Source organism: Scyliorhinus canicula, chromosome 3 (assembly GCF_902713615.1).
Source record: "Scyliorhinus canicula chromosome 3, sScyCan1.1, whole genome shotgun sequence".
NCBI lineage: Eukaryota > Metazoa > Chordata > Chondrichthyes > Carcharhiniformes > Scyliorhinidae > Scyliorhinus > Scyliorhinus canicula.
Window position 1 is genome coordinate 75,926,994 of NC_052148.1, and position 14,010 is coordinate 75,941,003.

Sequence of the window (14,010 nt, forward strand, 5' to 3'; positions counted from 1 at the left end):
CATAAATAGCAAAGCTTTATACATCAATGTGTTGCATAAATCTTAAACCTTAGTCTTTCACTGGAGAATCACCAAGATGTGCATTACTGACAGCATGTCCATCAAAACATGATCAAAATTGTATTTCCAGTCTATGAAACAGGTAAGCCATGCATGACATTTAATTCTCAAATTTGCTTTTGTAAATTGCATTTTTATTCTGACTTCATAACTTACTAATCAACAAATGTATAGAAATAACAGAAACATATTTGAGAACGTGAGTGAAGGGTCTCAGTAAGATCTCAATTTTTATGATTACATAACAAGATTAAGAGTTTTTCAAAGCAGACTCATCCTCATTTATTTTATACTCCAAAATCCAGCATTCTGCTTCTTTTCAAAGTATTACTTAGCTCTATAAACCACAACATACATAAAAATAACCAAGATACTGAAAGGTATATCAATACCAAGGTAAATTATTGAAGTTATTGTTCTAGCTAGTCACATTGCCTTTCAACTCAAGTTTGAACTTAGTTTTTAAAAAATGGCTCAATATGAAAGTATGTTAAGATCAAAATTAAATTTTGTCCAAGAATGACAGTGCTGTTGCAATTTTAAGATATAGAAAAGAAGGATGGCCAGGAGATGGTGTCTGCTGTGGACCGGTTGCAGCGCTTTGAGAATTGCAATGGATCTGGGCATTCTGGGAGTATGGAGTTGATGGTGCCTTATGACCAACCTCTCAAAGCACTTCATTATGATCGATGTCAAGGCCACTGGAGGATGATCGGGCACGCATGCGCAGTGCGGTCGCATTTCTTTTTATACGGTCACAGCCTTTTTTTTTAACAAGTTCGGGGGGACCAAAGAGACCCAAAACCATTTCCTCTATTTTTGTCAGCAACAAACAAGGTAAGAGAAAATGGTGGGTCGTGCAGGTCAGCCAGTGTGGGCCGCGAAGGTCGGCCGACGTGGGTAGCGAAGGTCAGCCTGCATGGGTCGCGAAGATCGGCCGGGTTGCGTCCCAAAGGTTGGCCGGTTGGTAAAAATGGGCCCCCGGAAAAAAAGTTTGAAAAACTCTGGTGTAAAGTATTGGTCACAATATTTAAGGAAGGATATAAATATATTGAAAGCAGTTCAGAGAAGGTTTACCAGCCTAATACGCAGAATGGGTGCGTTGTTGAGGAAACATTGGCCAGACTAGGCTTGAATCCACTGGAATTTACAAGAGCAAGAGGCAACTTCATTAAAACGTACAAGATTCTGAGGGGTCTTGACATCGTGGATGTGGAGAGGGTGTTTCCTCTTGTAGAAAAATCTAGAACCAAGGGACACTGTTTAAAAATAAAGCGTTGTCCATTTAAAACAGAGAAAAAGCAACAAGTTTTCTCTCAGAAGGTCATGAGTCTTTGGAACTTTCTTCCTGAAAAGGCGGTGGAAGCAGTCTTTTGAATATTTTTAAGGCAGAGTTAGATAGATTCTTAGTTAACAAGGGAGTGATGGGGTGGCACAGTGGTTAGCACTGCTGCCTCTCAGCACCAGGGACCCGGGTTCAATTCCGACCTTGGGTGACTGCATGGAGTTTGCACATTTAGACTTAGATTTTACAGTGCAGAATGAGGCCATTGACCCATCAAGTCTGCAACGGCCCTTGGAAAGAGCACCTACCTAAGCCCATACCTCCACCCTATCCCCGTTATATTGTTATGTTAGTTGAGTAACATAAGTCGCTACTTGCTGTAGACGATGTTGAAGAATACTCCAGTCTTTGAGGTAAGTTGAAAGTATTAATTGAGCAATTAACAAAGCTACTAAATGAGTTCGACATTCTGCTGATCTAACTCTAGCAACACAGTAAACTTGATTAGCTATGTAAACTGTCTCTAGCCAACATGTGGTGGCCTGACTGTGATATTTGCTACACTTGCTCTGTTCTCTCAGTCTCTGCCGAGTGAGGCCGAGAGCCTGTGTGTGTTGTGTTTTATAGTGGTCGTGTAATGCCCTCTGGTGGTGATGCCCACCGCTGGGTGTTCTGATTACCCATTGGTTACATGTCTACCTATCATTACATCTCCCCCTTTTTTTTGTTATATTTCTAGTGTGGTAATTAGAAAATAGTTGACAGTACTGAAGGCAATAGTATAATATGTATGACTTGGATATACAGTAGACATGGCAAGGAAAATGTTTATAAATCCAGTGGATAAAAGCAAATTACTGCGGATACAGGAATCGGAAACGAAAGAGAAAATACTGGAAAATCTCAGCAAGTCTGGCAGCATCTGGAGGGAGAGAAAAGAGCTAACGTTTCGAGTCCGATGACTCTTTGTCAAGGCTGGCAAAGTCCGATGGCAAAGAGTCATCGGACTCGAAACGTTAGCTCTTTTCTCTCCCTACAGATGCTGCCAGACTTGCTGAGATTTTCCAGCATTTTTTCTTTCGGTTCATAAGTCCAGTCTTTGAGATCTCCGTCTCATCTCTGATGACCTTCTGAGAGGTGGTGGTAGAGACACCGGTGGCTTGTGAGTCATGTGAGAATCACAACTAATGGAATCGTGGGTTGTGGTATCGTGAGGTGTCACTTCAGCAAACGGAGTGGAGGGGAGATTGGTCGTGGGTGTCTGATTTTCTGAAGTGTCTTTCGATTTCTTCGAATGATGGTGCCATCAGCTGTTTTTACCATGTAGGATCTGGGCACGGATTGTCGAATGATGACAGCTGGGGCAGACCACCCGCCATCAGGTATTTTGACCCTGACGGTGTCTGCTGGAGATAGCACGGCCAGATCGGTTGCATGTTTGTCATAGTGATGTTTCTGACCATCACAAAACTGTTGCATCTTATTTATTACCGGTAGGTGATCTGGGTGAGGCAGGTGTAGGGCCGGAAGCGTTGTTCTCAGGTCCCTGTTCATCAGCAGTTGAGCTGGTGACATGCCAGTTGATAAGGGAGTAGCACGATATGAGAGTAGTGCTAAGTGAATGTCAGACCTGGAGTCCGAGGCTTTGTTGATGAGCTGTTTGATGATGTGCACCCCGTTTTCAACTTTGTCATTGGACTGCGGATAGTGCGGACGAGAGGTGACGTGCTTGAAGTTGTAGCCTTTTGCAAACATGGTCCCTTCTCGACTGTGGCAGCACGGTCGATTCTCGCTCATGACAGTATTCGGTACACCATGCTGAGAAAACGTTTCTTTGCATGCTTTGATCATGGTCTTTGAGGTGAGGTCAGACAGCTTCAGTACTTCAGGGTAGTTTGAGAAGTAATCTATGAATAGTATGTAGTCGCGACCATTCGAGTGGAATAGGTCAATATTGACCTTGAACCATGGCGGGGGTTTCCTAGTCCTGTGGTTGAAGCGTCGCCTTACACTGCGCTGGTTGGAACTTTTAACAGGTCTCGCAGCCCAAGACCATGACCGTGATGTCCTGGTTGATGCCGGGCCAGTAGACGGCTTGTCGAGCCCTGCGTCTGCATTTTTCCATGCCAAGGTGTCCCTTGTGAATTTGATGCAGTACCATGGGCTTGAGACGCAGTGCAATCACTATTCTGTCCACCTTTAGCAGTATTCCGTTGATCAGCGTTGTCGTCTTTGACGTTGTTGAATTGTGGACATTACCCTTTCGGCCACCCATTGTTGAGGTTGTGAATGACTTGTTGCAGCAGGGGTTTTTGTCCGTCTCTTCTCGGATAAAAACGAGTTTTTTGCCCGTTGCAGGAAGTTTGTATGTGCACATTTGTACCTGAGATTCGATGTGCTGGATTATCTCTAGTGGTTCACTCGGTGAGGTCACGGAGCGAGACAATGCAACGATTAGCTCTTTGCCAGGTGTATACACAAGATTAAAATTGTACCTCCGAAGTTTGAGTAGAATTCACTGTAATCGAGGAGTCATGTAATTTAGGTTCTTTTGGATGATGTGTACCAGAGGTCTGTGATCCGTTTCAACAGTGAATGTTGGCAGGCTGTAGACATAGTCATGGAATTTTAAAATGCCGGTGAGAAGACCTAAACACACCTTTTCAATTTGAGCGTACCGAGTATCTGTCGGTGTCATTGCACGTGATGCATTTGCTATTGGGACCCATGATGACATGTCATCTTTCTGTAGCAGTCCTGCTCCAATGCCACCCTGACTTGCGTCAGTCGAGATCTTGGTTTCACGATCTGGGTCAAAGGCACTAAGATGGGTGCAGTGGTAAGTTCGCCTTTGGCTCCAACCACTCTTTCTGATGTTCCGTCGTCCACTCGAACACGGTCGATTTGTTTACCAATTTTCTTAGAGACATTGTGTGGATGGCCAAATTTGGGATAAATTTGCCTCGGATGTTTACAACTCGAAGGAAGCACGGTACTGCTTTCTTGTCCTTGAGGACTTTCACTGCCTCAAAGGCTTTTATCTTGTCCGTGTCCGGGCGTCCACCATGTTTCGCTATCTGATCAACCCGGAACTTGAGCGTGGACGTTTCAAAGCTACTTTTGTATTTGTTTAGTTTGAGGCCATGCTCGTGTATGCATCGGAATACTCTCTTCAGTCGCGACATATGTTCCTCCGGAGTCGAAGATCAGATAACATCGTCCACGTAGACATGAATTCCGTCTGTTCCTTCCATCATCTGTTCCATGATGCGGTGGAATATTTCAGATACCGAGATGATCCCAAATGGCATTCAATTGTAGCAGAATCTGCCGAAAGGCGTGTTGAAGGTGCAGAGCTTTCTTTTTTTTAAATAAACAATTTTAATTAGGTAGTTTTGGCATTATGAACAGCAACAATATAAAAACAATGTACAAAGAACAATAAACATAGTGCAATCACCAACTCCCATCCCGCCAAGACCCACGTAATTGACCCCCTATTTTACGCTACCCTAAACCACCCCCCCCCCCCGACGATTAATTCTCCACGAAGAAGTCGACGAATGGTTGCCACCTCCGGCCGAGCCCTAACAGTGACCCTCTCAAGGCGAACTTAATCTTCTCTAGGCCGAGGAAGCTTGCCATGTCAATTAGCCAGGACTCCGACTTCGGGGGCTTTGAGTCCCTCCAAGCTAGCAGTATCCGTCTCCGGGCTACCAGGGAAGCAAAGGCATCTGTCTCTTTCTCCTCTTGGATTCCCGGGTCTTCGATACCCCGAACATTGCCACCCCTGGACTCAGCGCCACCCTTGTTTTCAATACTCTGGACATGACGTCCGCAAATCCCTGCGAATATCCCTTAAGTTTTGACACGCCCAGAACATGAGAACATGGTTCGCTGGTCCTCCCGCACATTTTGCACACCTGTCCTCTCCCCCAAAAAATGTACTCATCCGGTCCACTGTCATGTGGGCCGAGTGGGCCACCTTGAATTGGATCAAGCTGAGCCTGGCGCATGTTGCTGTCGCGTTTACTCAGCTCAACGCATCCGCCCATAAGCCGTCCTCCATCTCACCACGAAGCTCCACATCCCACTTACGCTTCAGCTCCTCGGTCTGTGTCTCCTCCGCCCCCATGAGTTCTTTGTAGATGTCCGATATGCTCTCCTCTCCCACCCATCCCATAGACGCTACCCTATCCTGGAGCCCCCTTAGTGGCAGGAGTGGGAAGGATGATACCTGTCTAGGCAGAAAGTCCCGCACCTGTAAATATCTAAATTTGTTCCCCCTTGCCAACCCAAACTTCTCCTTCAGCGCCCTCAAGCTCAGGAAGCTCCCCTCTAAAAATAGGTCCCCCATCCTCTCAGTCCCCGCCCTTCACCATACTCAGAACCCCCCATCCAATCTCTCCGTGGCAAATTGTCACATATTGGGGACCAGACCGATGCTCCCACTGTTCCAGCATACCTTCTCCACTGACCCCAGATTCTCAGGGCCGCCACCACTACGGGGCTGGTAGAGTATCTCGCTGGCAGGAATGGCAGAGCTGCCGTTCTCAACACCCCCAGACTGGTGCACCTACACGAAGCTGACTCCATCCGCCCCCAAACCAACTCCGCCCTCACTACCCACTTCCTTATCATGGCTATGTTAGCCGCCCAGTAATATTTATTGAAATTCGGCAGTGCAAGCCCCTGATTCCGCCCAAGCATCACCTTCTTCACGCACGGAGACTTACCCGCCCACACAAAGCCCAGGATGATTTTATTAACCCTCTTAAAAAAGGACCGCGGGATGAAAATTGGGAGTCCCTGAAATACGAACAAAAATCTCGGTAGCACCATCATTTTGACCGTCGGCACTCTCCCACCTAAAGACAGCGGGAGCGCATCGTATCTCCGAAACTTGCCCCTCATCTCTTCAACCAACCGGGACAAGTTCAACTTGTTTAACCGGCCCCAGTTTCGCGCCACTTGTATTCCTAAGTACCTGAAACTTTCCCCTACTAACCAAAACGGCAGCTCCCTCAGCTGACCCTCCTGACCCCTCGCCTGGAGTACAAACATTTCACTCTTTGTCATATTCAGTTTATATCCCGAAAATCGTTCAAATTTCCCCAAAATCGCCATAATTTTGCCCATCCCTGCCCCTGGATCCGATACGTATAAGAGCAGGTCGTCCGCATACAGCGAGACTCTATGTTCCACCCCCCTGCAACCAGCCCCTTGAAGCTCTCAGAGCAATTGCGAGCGGCTCTATAGCTGATGCAAACAGCAGTGGGGAGAGGGGGAACCCCTGTCTCGTCACCCAGTACAGTCTAAAATAGTCCGAGGTCGTCCTATTCGTCCTTACACTAGCCTCTGGGGCCTGGTACAACAGCCTGACCCAGTCGAAAGGTGCAGAGCTTTCTGCTGGTTTCTTCTAGTTGGATTTGCCAGAATCCTTGGGATGCATCTAGCTTGGTGAAGAAGCACATGTGTGCCATTTTGCTCGTGATTTCTTCTCTCTTTGGGATCGGGTAATGTCGGGTAAATCGGGTAATGATCGGGTAAAAGCATGATGCTTTTGTTTAGATCCTTGGGGGCGATGCAGATTCGTAGGTCCCCCAAATGCTTTTTGACGCACACCATCGAGCTGATCCAGTCAGTCGGTTCAGTGACTTTGGAGATGATGCCTTTCTTCTGTAGGCTTGAAAGTTCTGATTTTAACTCATCCCTCAGTGGAGCAGGAAGTCTCCTTGGTGGGTGGACCACTGGTTTTGCATCAGCCCGCAGCAGGATTTTGTATTTGTATGGAAGTGTGCCCATTCCGCTGAAGACGTCTGGGTATTGGTTCAGTATGTCTTCAATGCTGACCTGAAGATTTTGATGAGATGACGTCATGGTGTAGACCCTTTGAATAAGGTTCCGTTGCTTGCAGGCTTATGCACCTAGAAGCGACGACCTGTCTGGTTGGATAATCTCAAATCTCAGGCTCGTCTCTGTTGGACATTGTTAAATGGCATGACCCCAATGACGAGACTGCTTTGCCGTTGTAGCCCTGGTGTTTGCAGGCACCTGGAAGGATTTTGAGAGCCTTCTTGACCTTCGTGAAGTCAAGCTTCGAGATCAGGTTAGCGCAGGCACCTGTGTCCAGTTTGAACTGGATGGGGCATCTGTTGACATCCAGCACTGTGTTCCATTCAGCATCGGAATCAACGACATGGATTGATTTAACTTGCGAGGTGTCCTATGTGGAGTTTTCGATCTTTGTTATGATTCCCACTTGGAATGTGTTATCCAAGTAAATCATCATCTGGATCCGTTGCACTACCTTGATCAGAGTCATTCGTTTGGTGTTGCACACGTCTGGTGCGATTCTGCTTTAAAAGCGGTCGCTGACTCCTAAATTTTCCCCTAAAAGGGGCTTTTCACAGTAACTTCATTGAAGCATTCTTGTGACAATAAGTGATTATTATTATTATGATTATTATTAAATTGTGGTGCAGATCTGCACTGGGCAGCATAATGGTTGAGTCTCCCACATTGGAGACATTGTTTGCCTTTTGCAGGGCATTTGTTTCGAAAGTGGGCGGTGGGCCGTTCCACACTTTGTACACGTCATCACGTCGAGGTCATGACGTTCCGTGCATCGTCGCGCATGCGTGGTGCGGTTCTCAGCCGTTTCGTACCTTTGGTCATAGTGCACATTCGCGATGCGGTTCTCGGCCGTTTCGTGGTTCTTTTCGTACCGCGCATGTGCAGGGCCCCGAGTACGAGGGCGCAAGATAGCTGCCGTCAGAGATATGGAGGCGCTGCATTTGGGAGACGGCCTGGAACTCTCCACCTCGTGGGAGTTGTTTTTGCCACTTGCAGCATTTCTGTTTTGTAAGTAGCGATTTTTTGAGTGTTCATGTACCGTGAACGTTTCAATAGCGATCTTTAGAGTCATATGTTTAATTTTAAGTAGTTGCTCTCTCAGAGGATCAGAGTGGATTCCAAAATCTATCTGGTCTCTGATCATTGAGTCAGTTATTTCACAAAGTTGCAGGATTGGGTTGGCAGTCTAAGGTTAGTGAAAAAACGGTTGAAGGATTCATCTTTGCCTTGCATCCTTTGTTTAAAGATGTAGCGCTCAAATATTTAATTTGTCTCAACCTCGCAATGGCTATCAAATTTTCAAGGATTGTTTCATACTTTGTTTTATCCTGCCCTGCTGTGTAGTTAAAATAGTTGAAGATCTCTGTTGCGCGTTCATCAGCAGTGGTCAGTAAGAGAGCTCATTTCCGAGCATCGGTCACGCTGGTCAAGTCAGACGCTGCTACATACAGTTGAAATTTTTGTTTAAACAAGCGCCAGTTAGCACTAAGGTTACCGGTGGTCCTGAGGTGATGAAGAGCTTGTGGTCTGTCCATCGTGCCTGGATTCGGCTCCTTTGTTCCGGAGGCGATGTTTCTGTGCGATCGGCAGTCTTTGTTCTGGAGGCGATGCTTCTGTCGCCAAAGAGCTGTCTGATTTTGTCTCTAAACTTACTGAATTTAACTAGGTAAATGCAGCAGCCACTCCTGCACCATATATTGTTGTTACTTAAAAGTCACTACTTGCTGTAGACGATGTTGAAGAATACTCCAATCTTCGAGGTAAGTTGAAAGTATTTACTGAGCTATTAAAGAAGCTACTAAATGAGTTTGACACTCTGCTGATCTAACTCTAGCAACACAGTAAACTTGATTAGCTATGTAAACTGACTCTAAACAACATGTGGTGGCCTGACTGTGATACTTGCTACACTCGTTCTGTTCTCTCAGTCTCTGCCGAGGAGTGAGGCCGAGAGCCTGTGTGTGTTGTGTTTTATAGTGGTCGTGTAATGCCCTCTGGTGGTGATGCCCACCGCTGGGTGTTCTGATTACCCATTGATTACATTTCTAGTTCTGATTACTCATTGGTTACATGTCTACATATCATTACACCCGTAACCCCACTTAACCTTTTTTTGGACACTAAGGGCAATTTATCATGGCCAATCCATCTAACCTGCACATCTTTGGACTGTGGGAGGAAACCCGAGCACCCGGAGGAAACCCATGCAGACAAGGGGTGAATGTACAAACTCCACACTGACAGTGACCCCAGGCCAGAATTGAACCTGGGTCCCTGCCACTGTGAGGCAGCAGTGCTAGCCACATTTGTGTGGACCAGTGCTAAACAGCACGATAGCGAGGTCTCCCAGGTGTGGGCGTTCGTTCCTGGGCCTTGGAAGAATCTGGTGCCGACATACTTAAGTGAGCCTAACTACTCACTTGAATATGTAAATCTGGATCATGCCCATTGAGGGAGAGATCCAGATCGCGAGGCCTTTCGCGCTTTGCAAATCTCGCGAAAAGCCTCTCACGAGATTTAACAGCATCGTCACGTCACGGGGTTAGGAGCAACAAAGCTGTTCGATTGCGCCTACTGTATCTAGTGGCAGAAAGATCAGTAGCAGAGCACACAGATTTGTAGTAATTGGTGCAATTTATTCAGCGAATTGTTATGGTAATGGAATGCATTGCCTGAAAGGGTGATGAGATCAGATTCAATATCAAGTTTCAAAAGGAAGGGTGGCACAATTGTTAGCACTAATGCCTCATGCCGTCGAGGACCACAGTTCAATCTCAGCCCCGGGTCACTGTCCGTGTGGAGTTTACACATTCTCCCCATGTCTGTGTAGGTCTCACCCCATAACCCAAAGATGTGCATGGTTGGTGGATTGGCCACAGTAAATTATCCCTTAATTGGAATTTTCTTTATAAACTTTCATAAGGAAACTGGTTAAATTCTTGAAGGGCTCTGTTGTGGAAATTATAGGTCAGCACTTTGCGTTTTTGCCAAAGGTCCTTTAATTAAACACAAAGTTCATTGGGGGGGGGGGGGGGGGGGGTTGGAGAGAATGCCCCAGTTAGCAGAGGTAAAAATGGACAATTTATATGATAGAGTGAGCAATATCTGGGACAGAAAGCACTCATTAGATTAGCAAGAGACAGCAAACTGAGCAGGCTGAAGCTAGATTTTGATAACAGGGCCTTTCGTACCTTGCCGAAGAAAAATAAAAATTATATGCTGTCAGCAAAACAATGTGCAGCTGTACGCTTGTTTACATTGTATGACCTTCTGACTATTTCATACAAAACTCTTGACTGAAATAAGGCTAAATATCCATCATGCTTTGCCAAGTGCCTATTTTCATGAAATATGGTCAAGCAGTTAGTTCAAAATGAATACAGGGTATTAAGGCAACTCATCCGCAAACTAAAGTCCCTTCTACAAGTTCTTTGCAGGGCTACAAAGAAAGAAGAGGGATAATTGGATGGCCCAATCAACATCATAAAAACAGATTATCTGGACATTATCATATGGCTGTTTGTGGGAGAATGGTGTTCACAAATTGGCTGCTGTGTTTGCTCAAAATTACACCATTGGCTGTAAGGCACTTCGGGACACTCTATGGTCATGCAAGGCGCCATATAAATGCAAATCTTTGTTTTTTGGTCTTTCAAATAGCCAGAACTGACAAGATAGGCTGAAAGGCCTCCCAGCACTGGTCCACCAGCTATGATTCAGAAATACCTAATTGGCTGTAAAGAGTTTGGAACATTCTGAACTTGTGAAAGGTATAAGTTCTCTCCTTTTTGTTTAATTTGACAATTGCATCGTCCTGATTGGCCAGTGATAACATTAAGTTTTCTGTGAAAAAAGGATGCATGATGTTTTATTGATAGTAGAAAACTGTAACCGGAGAAAAGGTAATAGAAGGTTTCATTAGTTTCATGTGTAGGAGTTTCATGCCTTGGAGAGAGAGAGAGATATCTGTGGAACTGGAAGAAAGTACATCCTTGTAGTGAGTCAAACCTTGTCCTTGGGCTAAGGAAAGGTTCAAAAGGATGAGTTCAATAAAGTTCAGGAAATATTGTTAAGTACACAGATTTTATATTATCCAATAAAGTGGATGTCTCATACTATTATTCACCATCTAAGCATTCTAAGCATAAACTAAAGTCACTTAATATGGAGTTGCTGGGACATCATTATTTTTGTAACCTGTTATTCTGTTTGTAGCTCCTAACTAGTAAATAATTTGTCTACTCAATGTACACGCTTTGTAAGTGTTGGTAATTATGATCACAATAAATAATTGTTTGCTCGTGATTTTATTGTTTGGGATACTATTTGGTGATTTGGCAAGAAAGTATTAATTCACTCACTTCTTCATATTCTAATGCGAGGTTGACACATTTCTAACAATATGTAATATAGCCCAAAGCAAAGGATATAAGACAGATTGGAGAGCTAATATTAGGTATAATTTTCTCCTTGGCACAGGCCAAACAGCAAATTTTAGAAGGTTCTTTGCTCAGGACTTCAGATAAAGGTGATAAATATGTATTCAGGCAGCACTCTCAATATTATGAGAGTTTTGCGTGGATTGAAGTATTGGAATGGTAAGCCCATGGTTGTTGTCGGGTTGGCATTTATTCTTGGTATAAAGTACATATATGATCTGAACTGGAGTTTGAAGAACATTGTGGGTAGGGGATATATTTTAATAAGTCAAATAGAATGTGGAGTGAAGCACATGAACAAATTGACTTTATACATTTCTTAACCAGCAGTTTAGATTAAAATAACCCCTGCAATCTTAAAAGTTACTTACAGTAACACATTTTGGCAAAAAGTGAGGAGCACTTCAGGAAAAAAAGAGATGACATCAGATTGGGCAAACAAGTGGAAAATACAATTGAATGTCAGTAGGTATAAAATATTTTGAGGGAATGTGAAAAACAAGGCTCTGGATTCTCCGCCGCCGTGCCACATTTCTGTTTCACCCCGCCGGCAGGATGCTCCATTACGCCGTCTGGTAAATGGAGTTTCCCATTGTGGGGCAGCCCCACGCTGTCAGGAAACCCCCGGGCTGCCGGCAAAACGGAGCATCCCACCGGCAGAGAATCCAGCCCAAGGAATGGAAGCATACACTAAGTAAAAATATGCTGACAGGTATGGATATATCAAGACACTTGGAGGGTTAAAATCTAGTTATCCACTTGCACTGTCAGCGAAAGTCATAAAAAAGATCAACAGCATTTTGAGTTTTATACACAAGTACAGATGTAAAAATAGTGATGGATTTCGGCAAAACATTGCTATAGGTCACAGTGCATAGTTTTTCCGTATCCATTACAGAAATATCATTCGATTCTGAGAAAGATACATATTGTCAGGGTTGAGGAACTATAGTTATAACAAAGGGCTTGTGGTGCGGGAACTACTTCCACTAGAACAGAAGGCCAAAGAGATATTTAATAGAGACTTGTGAAATTTATTATGTATTTTGATAGCATGAATGGGAACACTCCTGTGTTTGGAGAGTCAGTGACAATGGACTGAATTATACAACGTGCTGGATTCCCTGACCCCTAGCTAAAAGGTAGGGTTGGGGGGGGGGGGGGGGGGGGAGGAGGAGCTGTAAAGGAGAACCCAGGCTTCCTCTAATTTAATGGCCAATTAGGGGCCAGTAGTTCTTTACATTTCTGGTATGGGGCACTGAATCATTTGGGTACATGAGGCTCTCACCAGGTGTCAAGCTGACGGGCCCCGGTGAAGGGGGCGAAGGAATTGATGTTTGAGAGACAATGGGTGGAGGGCAACTGCAGAGGCAGGGGCTAATAAAATCTTTAGTGTGTGATTCAACAGGCTTGGGGGCCTGTTGAGGAGCTCCACCCCCCCAACCCCTCCTCGGTCCGCCACTAACTTGTGTGGAGGGACTAGCCAGGCTGGCTGTTTGGCGTGGCCGTCTCCGGTCATCTGATAAATACTGCTGGTGGTGAGATGAAGTCCTGGTGAGCAATAATTGTCCACTTAAGGGCCTCAGCTAATCTACTGGTATGCCGAACAATATCCGGGATGCTAGTATAATTGCTTGGGGCGGATGGGTGGAAGGCAGGCAAGCTAGTAGCTCCATTTAATGAGCCCTAGACTTCAAACTCACTGGAGTAAGCTAAACCCAGCCAAATCAGCCATCATATTAAACTCACTAAGAGCATGAAGACAGAAGCTAGGATAACGTTCTTTGCACTCAGGCTTATTTGGGCCTGGAATAGTTTGACATTTGGAGAATTGAAGGCAGAGAACAGTCCATCAGGGAAAAAAGGGTGAAGCTTTCCACCTCCTGCCACTGGTAGCGGAGTTCCTGGTGAGGCGGAAAACGCCGTGGTAGTGAAAAAAATGGGATTGGCACCCAGGCTGATCCGTTTCCGATGCTCCAACCTTCCGCTGGCATCCTGGTTCGCTTCCCAGGCCAGCGGGAAGATGCAAATGCATCATTAGCGGTCCAGGCACCATATTCTGGTCCTCTGGTCACTTAGTGAGAATTACTACTGCTATTGACAAGCATGGCCTGGACACAGTGGACCTCGCTGTGGGCAAACAGGTTAACACTTTAAGGGAGTTTCCCCCAAAGTCCATCCGAGGGCCACCCTCTTTCCTCCCCCACAATGCAAGTGGTCCAGCATGTCAACCAAATTGATGTTAGAAATATTGCGGTTCAAGAACTTCACAGTTATTCAAACATCAAGAAAGATGAATGGAGAAATGCTAACAGCTGTCTGTGTGTGGACGCTGTCAATCAGACTACTAAATTCAATATCAAAGGGAAA

At 45.2% G+C, this 14,010-nt stretch overlaps 1 protein-coding gene across 3 annotated transcripts in view; it reads right to left on the reverse strand.

Annotated features, from left to right (window-relative positions):
• Window positions 1-14,010, reverse strand: part of LOC119962749 (probable E3 ubiquitin-protein ligase HERC1) — a 594,360-nt gene that overhangs the window by 208,625 nt on the left and 371,725 nt on the right. The window lies entirely within an intron of this gene.